Source organism: Natrix helvetica (assembly GCF_964273705.1).
Source record: "Natrix helvetica genome assembly, chromosome: 4".
Lineage (NCBI taxonomy): Eukaryota > Metazoa > Chordata > Lepidosauria > Squamata > Natricidae > Natrix > Natrix helvetica.
In genome coordinates, this window is record NC_138550.1 from 162,293,666 (window position 1) to 162,314,138 (window position 20,473).

General features: G+C 46.2%; 1 long non-coding RNA gene across 1 annotated transcript in view; it reads right to left on the reverse strand.

Annotated features, from left to right (window-relative positions):
* LOC309391020 overlaps positions 1-4,759 on the reverse strand; it is a 39,882-nt gene extending 35,123 nt beyond the window's left edge. The window contains exon 1 of the long non-coding RNA XR_014175213.1: positions 4,648-4,759. This is a non-coding gene — a long non-coding RNA (uncharacterized lncRNA). The remainder of the gene's footprint in view (positions 1-4,647) is intronic.
* Positions 4,760-20,473: the final 15,714 nt, after the last annotated feature.

Genomic DNA, 20,473 nt, shown 5'->3' on the forward strand with positions numbered 1-20,473 from the left:
GTGTATGTACTGTCTATATTTGTATTTTATATGTCTTTTATTGTATGCCGCCCCGAGTCCTCCGGGAGAGGGTGCGGCTAACAAATAAAATTTTATTATTATTTATTATTATTATACTCCAAGGTGCAACTTCGAAACTGCTTCTGCATTTTTGTGGAGCAAATTAAAACAAACGAACAACAGTTTATTTTTTAATTCAGTCTGCTGAGCCTTAATACTTTCACTTCCTTTCCTAAAAAAACTATTTCCCTGTTCTGGGACAAAACAATCCCTATTAACTTTTCTCTGGGAACGTAAATCACCAATATCGCATTAAATCGCAATTATTAAAGAGTACTTTCTTTCATCTCGGTGATAGTCACACTCTTAAAAAAAAAATTCCAAGAGATCCCTCTTCCCTCAAATTAAATTTCTACTAATTAGTTTGGCTAATTAGTCATAGGCCAGTCTCATTAAGCGGAATCTGCAGAAATATATCCTCAGGAATAAGAAATCCAGAGTTAACATTTTATATAGTTAATTAAATGAATCAATCATCTGTCAATCTTTATTACCAGGAATCGGTTGGGAAAGTCTCCAAAGGAAAAAAACCAGCTGGGAGGAAAATTTGCCCCCAAAGTAAAAATATTAAAAAGTTTATTTTTCATTAAAGTGAAGAACTTTGTTCTCATCAGCATTCTTGACTGCTGTCCTGCAAATGGAGATGGAGGGAGAGGGGAGGAGATTAAAAAATAATAATAACCTGAAGTCAGCAAGCTCACATCTTGGGTGTGGGCTACAAATTAAGACTAGGCTGTGAAAAAAAAACCTCAGATGAATCTGGAGGAGTCAGGTTGTGGTTAGCTAAACACAGCATATTTCAGCCATTCTTACCCTAGGAACACTTCAATCTCATTTCAAACCATTGTTCACTTGCACACCCAGATGCTTTCCTCACTAAACGTGCCAATGTGTCATCACAGGACTGCACACACAGGCTTCACATTATGAAAAATAAAGGCAGTTTTCAGATGTGCTGAGCTCCACTTAATTACATGTGGTTTACTTTAAAAGGTAAAAGATAAAGGTTCCCCTCTATGTGCTAGTCTTTCCTGACTCTAGGGGGCAGTTTCATATCCGTTTCAAAGCCAAAGAAACAGCGCTGTCTGAAAACGTCTCTGTGGTCATGTGGCCGGCATGAATAAATGCTGAAGGCGCACGGAATGCTGTTACCTTCCCACCAAAGGTGGTTCCTACTTTTCTACTTGCGTTTTGTACATGTTTTTGAACTGCTTATGTTGGCAGAAGCTGGGACAAGTAAAGGGAGCTCACTCCATTATGCGGCGCTAGGGATTCGAACCGCCAAACTGCCAACCTTTCTGATCGACAAGCTCAGCGTCTTAACCACTGAGCCGCCGTGTCCCCTGTGGTTTACTTGGGAACATCAATTAAACAAGGGCCACACGCACGCCTTAAAAAACGCCCAGAAATAATCTTCAGAGATCTTAGCGTGAAGCCTTTGTAATGAAGCCATTTCAGAAAGTTCTTAAAATGTTGGTTCTAAACAGCAATGTTCACTCAAGTTTCCTCCTTAAAAAAAAAACCTGCTGTCAGCAGAAAGTTTTTAAAAGTAAACTCAAGACTTCCTTTTGCACACAAAAAAATCCCTCTTTTAGTTACTCTGGCTTTTACGCTCTGTGAACAAAGCGCTCTTTTTTTAAGGCCTAATCTGTCCTTATCAGACATAAAAGGACTTGTTTCCCCCCCCCAAACACACAACAAAAATATTCATGCGTTTCCCCACAAGCAATATTTCTGAAATCAAAACCCCAGCATCTGACTTTTAGCATTTGCATTCAGGAAGGAAGGTAAAGCTCATTTATACAGAACCGATCCCTGGTATCTGATGTTTCTCCATATGTCTCACTATATAGAACTGGTGTTTTTACGACCATGCTGAATTACAACTTCAGATATACGGTATAAATGGTCTCTGCAACCTTGCAATCGCTTTCAACATAAACACAAACACCTCCCCACCAAAGGTGGTTCCTATTTTTTTACTTGGATTTTTTACATGCTTCTGAACTGCTAGGTTGTTCTGAAGCTGGGACAAGAAACGGGAGCTCACTTGGTTAGGCGGCGCTAGGGATTCGAACAGCTGAACTGCCAACATTTCTGATCGACAAGCTCAGTGTCTTAGCCAAGGAGCCACCGCGTCCCATAAACACAACATAACACTTCCTCAATATTATGTAAACACCAGGCTAACATAACAACTGAACCTTTCTCTCTCCTAAGAACATAAGATAGTCCTCAACTTACATCCACAATTGAGTCCAAAATTTCTGTTGCTAAGCAAGACAGCTGTTAAGTGAGTTTTGCTCCATTTTACACCCTTTCTTGCCACCCACTTGTTAACTGAATCACTGCAATTCAGTTAGTAATACGGTTGTTAAGGGAATCTGTTTTCCTCACTGACCTTGCTTGTCGGAAGGTCGCAAAAGTGAACACATGACCCTGGGGCACTGCAACCGTCATATATACAAGCCAGTGGCCAGGCGCCCAAATTTCGGACACGTGACTGTGGGGATACTAATGGTAGTTAAGTGTGAAAAACAGTCATGAGTCACTTTTTTCAGTGCAGGTGTAACTTCGAACAGCCACTAAATGAATCGTTGTAATTCAAGGACTATCTTATCTTTAATGAACAGAAGCTACCAAGCTCAAATCTAACTTCTTATAGCTCAGTTCTTCTGTAGTAAATGGAAAAGGCAGAGAAGAAAATCCAGTTTTAGTATTGCACGCAGAAAATGCAGATGTTACGACTTGCTTAGAGCCAAAACAGGATCCAACCTGGCCTTTCCCCATGTAAACGCTTTCAAGAGGCCAACCTATAGACACCAAAAAGATTTCTTTCCTGACGGTGAGAACCATTAATCAGTGGAACGAAAACTTGCTTTCAGAAGTTGTGGGTGCCCCAACACTGGGAGTTTTTAAGAAGAGAGTGGACTGCCAATTATTTGACATAATATAGTCATCTGCCTGAGCAGAGGGTTGGACTAGAAGATCTCCAAGATCTCCAACTTTGTTGTCCCAAAGGTGGTTTTTTTTTTTTCAAGAAGCAACTGGACTTCTAGTTTTTCTTTGAAGACATTTCGCTTCTCCTCCAAGTAGCTTCTTCAGATCTGACTGAAAAACACTTTTGGGACAACCATGACCAGAATGACTGAGAATCTCCAAAGACTTCCAACTTTGTTATTCTTCCAGGCCAACTTGACTTCCATCCCCTTCCAAACCCACGGGCCTTGACTTGGGGAGGGGAGGGGGGAAGAAAAAACCACCAGCAGCTCTTATCCATCCATCCGGAGGAAAAACCATATCCAAACAATACTTTTTTTTTGCCCCCCATTTTTCCAAATGTCAGACAGGATAACCGTTTAAGAGGAAGTTTTCAATACAGATAACCGTGTTGAAAAGGTCCGGAAAGGCAGCCTCCAAAGAGGAAAATCAGAAGGAAGCTTGCTGAAAGGAAAAGGAAAAGTTTTCTATTCTTTTTCTTGTTATCGGAGGGAGGGAGAAGGAAGAAGAAAGGGAAGGAGAACTCCATCTCTAAGGAAGCCGACGGGATCCTTGAAGGGAAATTTCTGGCAGGCAAAAAAAAGAGAGAGGCCACACTTTATAAAACATATGAAGAACGGTTGCAGGAACTGGGTATGTCTAGTTTAATGAAAAGAAGGACTAGGGGAGACAGGATAGCAGTGTTCCAATATCTCAGGGGTTGCCACAAAGAAGAGGGAGTCAAACTATTCTCCAAGGCACCTGAATGCAGGAAAAAAAGCAATGGGTGGAAACTAATCAAGGACAGAAGCAACTTAGTTCTAAGGAGAAATTTCCTGACAGTTAGAACAATTAATCAGTGGAACAGCTTGCCTCCAGAAGTTGTGAATGCTCCAACACTGGAAGTCTTTAAGAAGAGGTTGGATAACCATTTGTCTGAAGTTGTGTAGGGTTTCCTGCCTAAGCAAAGGGTTGGACTAGAAGACCTCCAAGGTCCCTTCCAACTCTGCTATTCTATTCTGTTCTACTCTATTCTATTCTATTTTCTTAAGAGGCATTTGCTAAGATTCACTTCTTTTTAAGCACTTGCACAGCCAAGAACTCTGCATTTCTGTTAAGGCATCAAGGATTCTTCCGCATGCCGGCTGGGGAATTCTGGGAATGGAAGTCACAAAGTTGCCAAGTTTGAAAAAAAGACCAAGATGGACAGCTAGGGAAGGAGGAAGAAGTAGCCATTGTTACCCAGTGGGAAGGCCCCACTAGAAATGAAAGTGCTGCTCCCTGGCCTTTTTTTTGGGGGGGGGAGCTTAGAGGGATGCTGAAACAGGGGGGCTTCTTGGTTGAGCATATTGGAGGGGGGGCAACCCCATAGGGAAGACTTGCATAGGCAGATGGGGAAGACCAGCAGACAGTCAGATTTTTTGGGGGGAGGGGAGACACCCAACTTTTGGGGAAGGCAAGAAGAAGAAACCCCCCCCACTTTGGAGGAGAATGGGACTTTAAGTGGGGGGCGCCCCTCGTGCCCTTTCCCAAGGTGAGCGAGGGGGCGTGGCGAGGGGCGTGGCCACGGGTCCTCCGCTTTTTCCTCCCCCCCACCCCAGTCCGTACCTGCCAGGAAGGGGCGCCACTCTCGCCACCGCTCCCGCCGCTTCTCCGGCTCGCCTTCAGTTTGACCTTTTCCGCGTCTCTCCGCGCTCCCCCTAGTCCCCGGCTCGCTGACGTCACCTTCCTAGCAACCAATCGGCGCTTCCCTCCGCCTTCTCCTCCTTTTTTCGCTTCCCCCCTCCCCCTCCCCTCGCCGCAAAAGCCGCTCGCGCTCTCGCGCGCAGCTGCAGGAGGGAGGAGGAGGAGGAGGGGCGAAGTTATGCAAAACCCACCTGGCGGGCGGCACCCAATCAGCAAAGCCCAGAAGACGCGCGCGGCCGGAGGAGGTGGGGGGGCAGAGAGAGAGAGAGAGAGCGCGAGTGGGCGAAGGGAGGGGCGTGGCGTGGCGGGGAACGCCCTCCTCCGAAGTGGCTACATTCGAAGGGGCGGAAGAGGGAAGGGGGGGGTAACAAAAAACTTTCGAACGGATTGCTTGCGCATGCGCGCGCGCCTGGTCACTTTCGCGCCCAGAACTTCTTCACTTTCCTCATTTTTGTACTTTTTTTCCCCCTTAAAGAGACCCAAGTCCATTGTTACTGATGATGTTACCAAGTCTGGCAATGAAATGTCTGCCAGGAAACAACCAAGCTCACAGAGCACTAAGGACCCCAAATAGTCCATGTGCATTATATTTATTGATAGTTACTTTAAAAAATTGAAAACATTGAAAAATTTAAAAAACTGAAATTTAAATTGAGAAACGTTAAAATATTTATTTGACTTTTAGGGACCCTCTGAAAGGGTGTTTGGGGACACCCAGGGTCTTTAGACCATACTTTGACAATCGTTGTAGACAATCAAAGTTAGAGTTTGTTTGTTTGCATCAACAGAGGGATAGAATCAAGATCACATGAAGGGTTAATACCACTTTATAAGGCCTTGGTAAGGCCACACTTGGAATATTTGCATTCAGTTTTGGTCGCCACAATGCAGAAAAGATGTGGAGATTCTAGAAAGAGTGCAGAGAAGAGCAACAAAGATGATTAGGGGACTGGAGACTAAAACATATGAAGAACGGTTGCAGGAACTGGGTATGTTTAGCTTAAGATAAAGAAGGACTAGGGGCGACATGATAGCAGTGTTCCAATATCTCAGGGGTTGCCACAAAGAACAGAAGAAACTTCCTGACAGAACAATTAATCAGTGGAACAGCTTGCCACCAGAAGTTGTGAATGCCCCAGCACTGGAAGTCTTTAAGAAGATGTTGGATAGCCATTTGTCTGAAGTGGTGTAGGGTTTCCTGCGTAGGCAGGGGGTTGGACTAGAGGACCTCCAGGGTCCCTTCCAACTCTGCTATTGTATTATTGTATTGTATTATTGTGGGTTTAAAAAAAAGGGGGGGGAATCCTGCTTCTTCTCTTCTATCTTCTCTCCCCTTCCATTCCATTCTCTTCATCCTTCCTGCGATTCAAGCCTGAGTGAAGATAGGCAAAAAATGCCAGTTAGCTTCTAGCAGCAACTTTCTTGTGCATAAGAACAGAATAAATATTGTGGGCAAGGGGGGGGGAATGGCTATTTTTCTATGCTAAATTCTTGGCATGCAGATAGTCCATGACTTATGACTACAATTGAGGCCAGCATATCAGTTTGTTAAGTGACTTTTGCCCCATTTTACGACCTTTGTTGCCCCAGCTGTTAAGTGAATTACTGCAGTTGATAAGTGAGTAACACGATTGTTAAGTTTCCCCATTGGTTTTGTTTGTCAGAAGGTCGCAAAAGGAGATCCCAGGGCCTTGGCACCCAGCAACAGTCATAAGTATGAGCCAGTTGCCAAGCATCTGGTTTTCAATCACATGATCATGGGGTTGCTACAAAGTTCGTAAGTGTGAAAAATGGTCATGTCACTTTTTTCACTGCCGTTGTAACTTTGAATGGTCGCTAAATGGATGTTGTAAGTCGAGGACTACCTGTATTCTGGTCTCAATCTTCTCCCCCTATACCTGAGGTTTTCCACCAAATTCTGTGGAGCTTCAAAATATAATCCAGTCCAATGTTGTTTATTCACACGGTTTCAGCGCAAGGCAATTCCGTTCTTCCAAACACTTGGCTGCAAACCTTTTTATTTTTTATTTTTCTTTTATGGGAAGGATTTTTATATAGTCTTCAGCCAAAAAGAAAGAAAGAAAGAAAGAAAGAAAGCTTTCAGAGTAGCTTTAGCAAAATCAATAATGTATCTTAGTCAGACCTCTCCCTCAGGCTTACAACATAAAACATTTGAAGAAGGGGAGGGAAAGCAATCCAGGAATGGTTCTTGATCTTTAGTGAGTAAAGAGATAATTCAATCAAGGTCTTTGTTTTGTTCTTCTATAAAGCCTGGATCGTAGAACAGACAGGAGCTTGGAGAACGTAGAATCGGAATCAGAATAGAGATGGAACGTCTTCTAGTCCCTTGCTCAAGTAGGAGATCTACCTCAGTGGTCGGTTATGACCGGTACGCCCCGGTATGGGTGTACCGGTGCCTGCCGGGAGCACTAGATCCTGTTCAGGTGCTCCGGAGGGCCTGCCCGCCCACCCTCCTTACCAGTATTTGAAGTTTTGGGGGCTTCCGCGCACACACACGGAGTGTACGGTGCCTGCACGACACTCCGATGAGCAGCTGGAGCATCGCAGAGCATTGTGGGCAGTAAGTATGCATGCCCGCGCTCATGTGGTGGGCGCCCGGCCACCTTGCACCGTACCGGTTGCACCGGGATCCGGAACCCACCCTTATCTATCTGTACCATTTCCAGTCTCTTCTTAAAAAGTGATGAAGACCCCACAACGTCTGAAAGCAAGCTGTTGCATTGGTTAATTGTCCTCACTGTCGGAAAATGTCTCCTTGGTTCTAAGTTGGCTTTTCCCTTCTGTTCTGACCTAGTCTTCCCCAGCAGCACAAAGCCGAGTCCTCATCTCGAGAAATCCCTTTTATTTAATTTACAGTGAATTCCTCTCCAGCAAAGTTTTCTCTCCCACAGTCTTTCAAGATAGTTCACAATTACCGGCCTTTATCAGGCTAGAAGAGTGGCCAGACCGATAACTTTCAGACGCCATAATACTTGGCAAGAATGCAAGAATGAACTAATGGACTCCTGCAAACTCCACTCCCCTTTTGCTCCTCTTTTATTCCCTCTGGGAGGAGCCATTCACCGTCCACCTGTCGCCTTACTCCCAAGTCGACCCCTGTTATTTAGCTGTTCCCTTCATCTGGCAACTCTGCACATGCGCACACTGGGAACAGGCTCCAGCTGTTTTTCTGCCTCATTGATGCCTGACTCTGAAGGCAGCTGATAACTGTCAGAGGGCCTTGACCCCCTCTCTGCCTCCGACACAGAGCTCTCCTCAGAGCCTTCCCCAGACTCCAGGACTGGCCCATGTTCCTCCCCAACCTCCTCACTGTCCGAATCTGCTGGCAGGTCACAACATCTTGATTAGTTTCCATCCATTGTTTCTCGTCCTGCCTTCTGTTGCTTTGGAAAATAAGTTGACCCCCTTCTTCTTTGTGGCAGCCCCTCAGATACTGGAATAGTGCTATCATGTCCCCCCCCCCCAGTCCGTCTTTTCTCTAGACTAGCCAAACCCGAATCCTGCAACCGTTCTTCATATGTTTTTCAGTGGTGGGATCCAGCCAATTCGCACCACTTGGGGAGAACCGGTGGTTATCTTTCTGAGCAGTTTGGTGAACTGGTTGTTGGAAGAAATCATTAGGGCAAAGAGCCGATTGTTAAATTATTTAAATCCCACTGCTGGTTTTAGCCTCCAGGCCATTAATTAGTTTCTCTTCTTTGCACTTTTCCCAAAGTCTCAAGATCTTTTTTTTTTGTAATGTGGTGACCAAACCTGGATGTGGTATTCCAGGTATGGCCTTTACTAAGGCTTTATAAAGTGGTACTGAGGCTTCACCTGATTTTGATTCTATGCCTCTGTTTATACAACCAAGGATTGTATTAGCTTTTTTGGCTGCTGCTGCACACTGCTGGCTCATGTTTCCTAGAGAAGGAATCCATGGTTACATCAATACAACACACACACACACACACACACACACACACACACAGGCCAGCCAATCTCTGCTTGGCACCTCCTCCAAAGGAGACATCAAAATCTTTCAAAGCAATCTGTTGTCCATTGATAAAGGGCTCATACTATTAGGAGATCTTGCTTGGTGTATAACTCCATAATATCCTTATAAGTTGCTGGTCTAGCCCACACGAGAACTTGGTGGTTTATGGTTCAGCACACTGAAAAGACAGAAGAAAAGAAAAGGGCATCACCTTAGCAGGTTGTATGAATCAGGTGATCTTGTGAAGCTGTAAAATGATCTGTTCGGTCCAATACAACATGTTGGGTGAATCCCAACCAGCCCTATCAGATTTGGCTTATGAAAAAAGTCAAGGCCACTATTGAGGGGCAGCCAAGAAGCTGTGGGTGTCCCTTTGCTGCCATCTAGTGGTCATTTAATTCAATGAAGGTATTGCCTAGGACAGGGCCACAGGTTGGCTCAGTGGCTAAGACGCTGAGCTTGTCGATCAGAAAGGTCAGCAGTTTGGCGGTTCGAATCCCTAGCGCCGCCTAACGGAGTGAGCTCCCATTACTTGTCCCACCTTCTGCCAACCTAGCAGTCAAAAGCATGTGAAAATGCAAGTAGAAAAATAGGAACAACCTCTTGGTGGGAAGGTAACAGCATTCTGTGATCCTTTGGCATTTAGTCATGCTGGCCACATGACCATGGAGACGTCTTTGGACAGTGTTGGCTCTTCAGCTTTGAAACGAAGATGAGCATCGCCCCTAGAGTTGGGAATGACTAGCACAAATGTGCAAGGAGAACCTTTACCTTCACCTTATTGTCTACGACAAGAGGTTGTTTTTCCTAAATGGCATTAATTCGACTCACCAATTTAATCATTTCTCTTTGTTGTCACGTTAATAATTGCAGTTAGGCCATCTGAGCTTAAGGGTGTGTAATTTTCCAATATTGCCTCAGGTGAGTCTACCTTATAGATAAGTTCAACTTTTTTCTTTTATCTCTGAGTCATTAATTTCTGCCCTCTAGCTTAATTATGTTAGCTTTGTGTTAGATCATGTTAGCTTCGGCAAAATCAGCCTTAATTATCTTGTGTGAGTGGCTTGGTTATAATGCTTTATACTTAATGGTATTGTTAAATATGTGTTCCTGAATCCCCCATTCCCCCAAATGTTAAGTATACCTGAGCTGAGAAACTAGGTGTGTTCAGATCTGGTTGGCATGTGGATGTGAGACAGTGGTGGGTTGCAGACAGTACGCCCCAGTACGGGCGTACCGGAGACTACCCGGAGCACCGTATACCATTCCGGTACGGTGCTCCGGAGGGCCCATCTGCCCGCCTGAGCTCCTTTTAAGTCTTCGGCGCTTTTAAGTGTGGTCTTTTAAGTCTTCAGTGCTCGCGGTGCATATAGTGCCTGTGCTGAGCAGCTGGAGCATCGCGGAGGCGATAAGATGCATGCACGCGCTATGCGCATCCATGTGGACGACACCGGGCCCATTCCAACCGTACCGGTTGGAACGGGAACCAGAACCCATCACTGATGTGAGACCACCAGGAAATCACAGAACTGGAAAATCAGAGGGGGGAGACCCCTTCTATAACATGCCAAGAAAACTCATTAGAGGTAACCCTCAACTTACAACTGTTTTTTTAGTGGCCGATCAAAGTTACAGGGGCACCGAGAAAGCGACTCATGACTGTTTTTCACACTTGCAACCATTGCATCCTCCTCCTGAACACATGATCAAAATTTGGATGCTTAGCAACTGACTCATATTTATGACGGTTGCGGTATCCCGGGATCTTCTGACAAGCAAAGTCAAGGGGGAAGCCAGGTTCACTTAACAACCGTGTTACTAATTTAACAACTGCAGCTATTCACTTAACAACTACGGCAAGGAAGGTTGTAAAATGGGCAAAATTTGTTTAACAAACGTTTCGCTTTTGGGTTTCATTGCGGTTGCAATCAAAGATCACCTGAGATTTAGGCTGAGGCTATTATTGAAAGGATCAGCCTCTCAAGCTCAACGTGGCTTGAAGACAAAAGGCAATTTCCTACTTGGTTTCATAACCAATTCAGCAAAAAGCCTGTAGAGATTCTCAGTCATCCAGCTCATGGTGGTCCCAAAGGGGCTTTTTTCAGGAGGCAACTGGAGTTTCTCATTTTTTTCTTTTGAAGATGTTTCGCTTCGCACCCAAGGAGCTTCTTCAGCTCTGACAGGATAGTGGGGAATGGAAGGATTTATATTCCTTGCAGACAGCTGGTCATTTGCATCCTTTAAATGGTCATTGAAGAACTTGGAGGTTTACCTGTGTCTTCAGGGTCACCTGAGTGGTGCAAATGGTTCCTGTAGTCTGCCATTTTTTTCCTCAGGAAGTCCATTCCTAAGGACAGCTCTGCCTCGGACTCTGATTTAATTCTGCATGTCAGCGTTCCAAATATCATGCAGAATTAAATCAGAGTCCAAGGCAGAGTTAGCCTTAAAGTTCCAATTTAATAAGACAGACATGTTGGCAACGAACTGTGGAATCCCAAATCTAAAAGCTTCCCGGGATCCCACCCAGTTGAAAGTTCATGATCTTATCCCCACACCCATAAATCCATCACATGGTCCAATCTTCTTTGGCCACGATGGCATCTCCACCCAGCTGGTTCCGGTCAGGTGCAGAGGTGCGGAGACAAAAGATGTCCTTGGGCTTCTAGAAAGGAATGACAACAACACATTTCACAGTTCTACTCCTTTCTATCCCCCCCCTCCCAATTACTACACGGAGACGGCATTGGTCGCGTTGGTGGATGATCTCTGGAGGGCCAGAGGTGGGGGTTGCTCCTCCATCCTGGTCCTATTAGATCTCTCGGCGGCTTTCGATACCATCGGCCATGGTATACTATTGCATCGACTGGAGGGGTTGGGGGTGAGGGGCACCGTTTTGTGGTGGTTCTCCTCCTACCTCTCTGGCCGAGTGCAATTTGTGTTGGCAGGGGGGCAGAGGTCGACCTCGAGGCCGCTCTCTTGTGGTGTGCCACGAGGGTCGGTCCTCTCGCCTCTCCTGTTCAATACATATATGAAGCCACTGGCCGAGATCATTCGTGGGTTTGGGGTAGACTACCATCTGTATGCGGATGATACCCAGCTGTACATTTCTACCCCAAACCACCCCAACGATGCTATCGAAGTGATGTCCCGGTGTCTAGAAGCCGTACGGATCTGGATGGGAAGTAACAGACTCAAGCTCAACCCGTTCAAGACTGAGTGGCTGTGGCTACCGGCGCCCCGGTTCAACCAGCTTACTCCATCACTGGCCATTGGGGGCGAACGTCTGGCCCCCGTGGATCGGGTACGCAATTTGGTCATCCTTCTGGATACCCAGTTGTCCATGGACGACCATGTGACAGCTGTGGCCAGGGGGGCGTTCCACCAGGTTCGCCTGGTGCGCCAATTGCGTCCCCTATTGGACTGGAGCGCCCTTCGCACAGTCACTCATGCGCTTGTGACGTCCCGGCTAGACTACTGTAACGCTCTCTACATGGGGCTCCCCTTGAGATGCACCCGAAGGCTGCAGCTGGTTCAGAATGCGGCCGCGCGGGCAGTCTCGGGAATTTCTAGCTACTCCCACGTAACACCTCTCCTGCGCGGGCTGCACTGGCTACCTGTGGCTTTTCGGGTGCGCTTCAAGGTGTTGACCATCATTTTTAAGGCGCTCCATGGCACAGGACCTAGTTATTTGCGGGATCGTATCCTGCCCCACACATCCCTCCGGCCGATTCGCTCACACAGAGAGGGACTCCTCCGGGTGCCGTCCACTAGGCTGTGCCAGCGGGTGACGCCTAGGGGAAGGGCCTTCTCTGTGATGGGCCCGACCCTCTGGAATGACCTTCCCCCCGACATTAGAATGACTACGGATCTCCGCTCCTTCCGCCAGAAACTTAAAACCCACCTATTCCAGCTAGCCGGCTTGGCCTAATTCCACCTATCCCACCTCAGTTCTATTTCTAAATTTTTAAGATTGGTTTTAAGGTCTGTTTTTTAATTTTTATAAATTGTACAGGGGTTGTTTAATTTGATTTTTACCTATTTGTATGATTGTCTGTATGTTTTAAATTTATTCCTGTACACCGCCCCGAGTCCCTCCGGGGTGAGGGGTCAGTCTAGAAATTTAATAAATTATTAATTATTACACTAATGAAACAGCATAATGAAATAAGAGAGAGTGTGGCAGGCCAAAGATCCTAAAAAGGAATATAACTGCAGGCCTGACAACATCATTCCAAGGGTGTCCATCCCAAATTGTATAGCTAAAGGTCTGTGGAGATTCTCAGTCATCCAGGTCATGGTTGTCCCAAAGGGGCTTTTTCAGGAGGTAACTGGACTTTTTTCTTTGAAGACGTTTCGCTTCTCATCCAAGAAGTGGCTAAGATGCTGAGCTTGTCAATCAGCAGGTCATCGGTTCGGATCCCTAGCACCGCGTAACAGAGTGAGTTCCCGTTACTTGTCCCAGCTTCTGCCAACCTAGCAGTTCGAAAGCATGTAAAAATGCAAGTAGAAAAATAGGGACCATCTTTGGTGGGAAGGTAACAGTGTTCCGTGCGCCTTCGGCATTTAGTCATGCCGGCCACATGACCACAGAGACGTCTTCGGACAGCGCTGGCTCTTCGGCTTTGAAATGGAGATGAGCACTGCCCCCTAGAGTCGGGAATGACTAGCACATATGTGCGCTGGGAACCTTTACAATACAATACAATGCAATGCAATGCAATGCAATACAATATTATTTAATATATTATTTAATAAATTTATTTTATAATTATATTATAAAAGAAAAAAAAAGAAAGTCCAGTTGCCTCTTGAAAAAGCACCTTTGGGACAAACAATCAAGCAGTTTTTGACTTGACAGTCTGTCAATCTGAGTTTGGGTCATTTCCTAGGAATTGTCTGCTTATTTTGCCACCAGGCTGTGCTCTTATACTACATATTAAAATCCCATGCGCTCATTTTTCTCCACCCAATGCATTATTCAGCAGACCGAACATGGTAAGCACCAGGCGTGAGTCGTACAATGTCATAAGAAAATGCTGAATAATTAATGTGAATGCAACTTCGAATTTCATCTCGATGGAAACTCTCTGTTTTTTCTTTCTTTCTTCCTGACACCCACACAAAGCTTGCAAACAGGCCCAACTCTTGCAATCAAATGCACAGAGTAAAAACAAAACCTTAGCTTGACAGACAGAATTTAGTTCTGACCACAGAACTCGCAGCGTCACTAATGAATTACACACCTTAAATCAACTCAGCTCAGTTTATTTATACAATGGAAAAGCAGTCAATCCATTCTTTTTTTTTATATTGCGCTGCATATATTTCGTAGCAAGCTGCTGAATGACAATGGGGCAATTTTTAGCTAAAAACGTCAAACCACATGAAATAATGTCTTAAGCTTTCGAAAGGATGGAAAATATTTTTAGCTCAGGTGGTGGATGTTAGTGGTGGTTTCTTCTCCGAGATTGCTTTTAACCTTCTGAGGGTTTCGTCCCTATGCGAGGTAACATCATCAGCCCGTAAGGTACTGCATCAATCAAGCGACCCACCAACAATGGCAGTGACCGCTTGTTCACCAGGTGAACTTAAAAATAATCACAATAAAGCTGGGAGGGACCTTGGAGGTCTTCTAGTCCTACAAGCAGAAGACCCTATACCACTTAGACAAGTGACTGTCAATCTCTTCTTAAAAACCTCCAGTGATCCAGCACCCACAACATCTGAAGGCAATCTTCCAGTGATTATTTAACATCACTTCATCTTCAATTCCAGTGTTGTGGCCTGCCAGCAGCCAGTGGAGCTGGCAGCAAATTCACACAGTGAAGAGGTTGGGGAGGAACATGGGCCAGTCCTGGAGTCTAGGGAAGGATCTGACGAGGGCTCTGTGTCGGAGGCAGAGATGGGACCTAAGCTGTCTATCAGCTGCCTTCAGAGTCAGACATCAGTGAGGCAGACGAACAGCTGGAGCCTGTTCCCAGTGTGCGCATGTGCAGAGTTGCCAGAGGAAGGGAACAGCTAAGGAACCAGGGTCGACTTGGGAGTAAGGCTACAGGTGGACAATGAGAGGAAACAAAAGAGGAGCGAAAGCGGAGTGGAGTTTGCAGGAGACAATTAGTTCGATTATGACGCTCCGAGACTCCTTGCCAAGTTTTGCAGATATCCGCCTGGCAGCTCTCCAAGCCAGATAAGGTCTGTGACTGTAAATCCTCCCTTGAAAGACTTTACTGAATGTAAATGAGCAGAATTCACAATAAATTAATAAGAGGTTTTTTTTTGGTCGGGACAAGGAGTTTGTTTCATGCTCTCGGGAAGATTAGGATAGAACTTCCAGGTTGCTTCTCTCCTTGATTAGTTTCCATCCATTGTTTCTTGTCCTGCTCTTTGGTGCTTTGGAAAACAAATTGACCCCATCCCCTTTGTGGCAGCCTCTCAAATACTAGTCCTTCTTTTCTCTAGACGAGCAAAACCCTAATCCTTAAGCATGTTGCAACCAGTTGATCAAACGACCAGCCAACCACGTGTCCTCATGAGACCAGTATCAATGGAGGGGAACTGAAACAAGACATTTCATCCGAAGTACCACTGATGATGTTACCTAGCCCGGTGATGAAACATTCGGAACCTGAACAGCGAGCTGAGAGAACAAGCCACCATTAACCATGTCTTAAGCTTCCAATGCTTGATATGGTGCAATAAAACAGAGCTCCCCAGATTCTAATACACTCCCAGCTGTGGATGCTCCTGGAGTGACTTCGATCCAATTTTTGAGGTCTTGGGAAAATGCATGATTGCCAAGAACACACACAATCATCTCGTCCAGGAGTCCAGCTGGGATCCAGAGAGATTTTATCTTTGCCTTTACTCACTTATATAGGTCTCTTCTCTATTGATTTGGTGTTGATTCTGTAGTTTGACTTGATAGCAGTTTTCCAAAATCTAGGGGGCTGCCACAAGGAAGAGGGGATCACCTGAGGGCAGGACAAGAAGCAACTCTTGGGAAAGAATGCAAAGAAGAACAGCAAGGAAGATTGGGGGCCTGGAGCAGTGGTGGGTTTCCAAACTTTTTACTAACGGTTTGCTCTCGCGCTCTTGAGTGTGAGAGCCTCCTGCCACCACTACTACCGGTTTGCCCGATCCAGGCCAAGACGGGAGCAACCCACCTCTGGCCTGGAGACTGGAGTGTGCATGGAACGAATTGATAGCCCAAAGCTACAAATATTCTATCAGTCTTTTCAGATTCTTCTCTAGCTCATTTGGGCTGGAGTTTGCATCATCTCTGTAGGACCCCAAAGTTTAGGAACAACCACGCCGACACACATGGGTTCTACCAACGTATGGGCAGCTTCGAGAAGTGGAATAGAGAGAGGAGGCAAGTGACATCACCTAAATCCTAATGTCATTCCAAACATTATGTGGGTAACATAACTGGATGAAATTTCATTGCCTGCCTTATGACACCTTAATGCAAAAGATGTCCACACAGCTTGAACATAGAACATAGAATAATAGGATTGGAAGGGACTTTGGAGGTCCTCTAGTCCAACTCTCTCTTCTTGAAAACCTCCAATGATGGAACATCCAGAATTTCCAGAAGCAAGTCACTCCACTAATTTACTGTCAGGAAATTTCTCCTTAGTTCTAGGTTGGGTCTCTTTAATGATCTGCCACCTGTTACTTCTTGTCCTACCTTCAGTTGCTTTGGCGAATACGCCAACTACTTCCTCATCACAGGTCCTGAAGTACTGGAAGACTGCTACCATATCCCTCCATATCCCTCTTCATTAGACTAGACGTACCTAGTCCCCTCAATTGTTCATCATGTGGTTTATCCTCCAGTCTCTTTATCATCTGTGTTGCTCTTCTCTTACCTTTGTTAATCTCAATATCATTTTATATATCATGATGACCAAAACTAGAGCCAGTATTCCAAGAGTTGTCTTATCCAAACAGTATAAAGTGGTACTAAGACTTCATCTGACCTTGATACTACTCTTCTGTTGATGCAGCCTAGCACTGTATTGCGTAGTGGGCTTCAGTAGGCAAGAAGCAGACCAGCAAAGATACAACAGCATTTATTGACTCAAAACTGGAACTATGGAACAGCAGGCAAATCCCTGTAATTTATACTCTGGGCCCACAGGGACTTAACCAATCACAATACTTGAAATAGCCCGCCCAAATATGAATGTTGTAAAATTTCCTCCAAAACATTTGCAGTTAACAGGGTCACCTAAAGGTTAGTCAATGGTGAAAAGAGTAAGGTTCTAGATTTAGGCAACAAAAATGAAATGCACAGGTACAGTATAGGTGGTACCTTGCTCAACAGTAGTAACTGTGAGAGGGATCTTGGAGTCCTAGTGGACAACCATTTAAATATGAGCCAGCAGTGTGCAGCAGCTGCCAAAAAAGCCAACACAGTTCTAGGCTGCATCAACAGAGGGAGAGAATCAAGATCACGTGAAGTGTTAATACCACTTTATAATGCCTTGGTAAGGCCACACTTGGAATACTGCATTCAGTTCTGGTCACCACGATGTAGAAAAGATGTGGAGACTCTAGAAAGAGTGCAGAGAAGAGCAACAAAGATGATTAGGAGACTGGAGGCTAAAACATATGAAGAACGGTTGCAGTAACTGGGTATGTCTAGCTTAAGAGAAAGAAGGACTAGGGGAGACATGATAGCATTGTTCCAATATCTCAGGGGTTGCCACAAAGAAGAGGGAGTCAAACTATTCTCCAAGGCACCTGAGGGTAGAACAAGAAGCAATGGGTGGAAACTAAGCAAGGAGAGAAGCAACTTAGAACTGAGGAGAAACTTCCTGACAGTTAGAACAATTAATCAGTGGAACAGCTTGCCTCCAGAAGTTGTGAATGCTCCAACACTGGAAGTCTTTAAGAAGATGTTGGAGAGCCATTTGTCTGAAATGGTATAGGGTTTCCTGCATAGGCAGGGGGTTGGACTAGAAGACCTCCAATGTCCCTTCCAACTCTGCTATTGTATTGTATTGTGTTGTATTGTAGTTTCTCTTTAGCAGGGTGATGTTAACACTTAAGGTCACCTAAAGGTTAGTTTGACTTTAGCAAGGTGATGTTAAGAGTTAGGGTCATTTAAAGGTTAGTTTTTACTTTAGCAGGGTTAACAGTTAGGGTCATCAAAACGTTAGTTTCACTTTAGAAGGGTGATGTTAACAGTTAGAGTCATCTAAAGGTTACTTTCACTTTAGCAGGGTTCACAGTTAAAGCAGTGGTGGGTTTCAAATATTTTTAGAACCTCTTCTGTAGGTGTCGCCTGCTTTGTGGGAGTGGCTTGCCGGCCATATGACCGAGTGGGAGTGGCTTGGCAGTCATGTGACTGGGTGGAGGTGGCCAACTTGTAAAATGTGGTGAAACTCACTTAACAAAGCTCTTGCTTAAGTTTGAACACCCCTGGGATTTTTTCTAAAGTGTTAGGGGTGCAAGAGTCTTGTAACTTGACAGTTTTAAGACTTGCGCACTTCAATGCCAGAGTTCCTGAGCCAACATGATTGGAGGAGGAATTCTGGGAGTTGAAGTCCACAAGTCTTAAAGCTTTCAAGTTTGAACACCCCAGGGTTTTTTTTCTAAAGGGTTAGGGGTGCAAGGGCCTTGTAACTTGACAGCTTTAAGATTGCATGCTTCAAATGCCAGAGTTTCTGAGCCAACATTTTGGTTGCTAAGTGCCAAGCCACTCCCACTCGGTCACATGGCTGGCAAGCCGCTCCCATCCAGTCACATGGCCAGCAAGCCACTCCCACAAAGCAGGCCACACCTATAGAAGAGGTTCTAAAAAAATTTGAAACCCACCACTGGTTAACAGTTAGGGTCATTTAAAGGTTAGTTTCACTTTAGCAGGCCTTAATACAACTATATATATTCAATACATAACAGACTGTGTTGGCTTTTTCAGCAGCTGCAGCACACTGTTGGCTCATATTTAAGTGGTTGTCCCCTAGAACTCCTGGATCCTTCTCACAGTTACTGCTGTTGACCCACGTAGCACCTATTCTATACCTGTGCATTTGGTTTTTCCTGCATAAGTGCAGGATCTTATTTTTCACACCACCGAACTGCATCACATTGGATAAGGCCCAATGCTCAGGACTATAAAGATCCTCCTGGATCTTCTAAAGGGTCAGCTGTCGTCCCGTCCTCCCCCCCCCCCCAAGTTTGGTGTCATCTGCAAATTTGATGAATTCCCCTTCTATCCCTTTTTGTTCCTGCATGCTTAGATGGTACACCGAGGAGCTTAGGGTGATGAAGCGCCATAGGAGACGTCTAGAGAGCAGGTGGAGGTCCTCATGCTCCGAATCTGACCGAACACAGGTAAGAACCTATTTACGGACCTACCTTGTGGCATTGAGAACGGCCAAACGTAGACATTGCGCCGCTCTCATTGCGTCTGTGGATAACCGCCCTGCCGCCCTGTTTAGGGTGACCCGCTCTCTCCTGTCGCAGGAGACGCGGGGGGCACCCTTGCAGGGAAGAGCAGAGGAGTTTGGGGAATATCTGCAAGACAAAGTCGCTCAGATCCGGAGCGGATGCCCCCCCCCCAGTGGACCGGACGAGCAGTCATCAGTGAGTCTTGTGAGCCCACTCTGGGAGGAGTTTGACTCTGTTGCCCCCGAGGATTTAGACGGGTTGCGTGGACGGCTGCGACCCACCACATGTTCAATGGACCCGTGCTCCTCCTGGTTGGTACTGGCATCCTGGGAGGTGACGCGAGGCTGGCTTCTGGGCCTGGTGAACGCCTCATTGAGCGAGGGTTCCTTACCGACTGCCTTGAAAGAGGCGGTGGTGAGGCCCCTGCTCAGGAGGCCTTCACTTGACCCAACGGAGCTAGCTAATTACCGTCCAGTCTCCAACCTCCCCTTTTTAGCGAAGGTTGTTGAGAATGTGGTGGCGCAGCAATTTCCACGTCGCCTCGACGAATCCGTATATCTAGACCCACGCCAGTCCGGCTTCCGACCCGGGCACAGCACCGAGACAGCCTTGGTCGCGTTGGTGGATGATCTCTGGAGGGCCAGAGATAGAGGTTGCTCCTCTATCCTGGTCCTATTAGACCTCTCAGCGGCTTTTGATACCATCGACCATGGTATCCTATTGCGCCGGCTAGAGGGGATGGGAGTCGGAGGCACCGTTTTACGGTGGTTCGGCTCCTACCTCTCCGGCCAGATGCAATGTGTGTTGACTGGGGGGCAGAGGTCAACCCCGAGGCCACTCTCTTGTGGGGTGCCGCAGGGGTCGGTCCTCTCGCCCCTTTTGTTCAACGCATATGTGAAGCCGCTGGGTGAGATCATCTGTGGTTTTGGGGTTGAGTACCATCTGTACGCTGATGATATTCAGTTGTACATCTCAACCCCAAGCCACCCCAACGAGGCTGTCGAAGTGATGTCCCGGTGTTTGGAAGCCGTCGGGGTCTGGATGGGGGACAACAGACTCAAACTCAACCCCTCCAAGACTGAGTGGTTGTGGCTACCGGCACCTCGGTTCAGCCAGCTGATTCCATCACTGGCCATAGGGGGTGAACAATTGCCCCCTGTGGAACGGGCGCGCAATTTGGGCGTCCTCCTAGATGCCCGGCTGTCAATGGATGATCATGTGGCAGCCGTGGCAAGGGGGGCGTTCCACCAGGTTCGCCTGGTGCGCCAATTGCGCCCCCTTCTGGACCGTGATGCCCTACACACAGTCACTCATGCACTGGTGACGTCTCGCCTGGACTACTGTAACGCT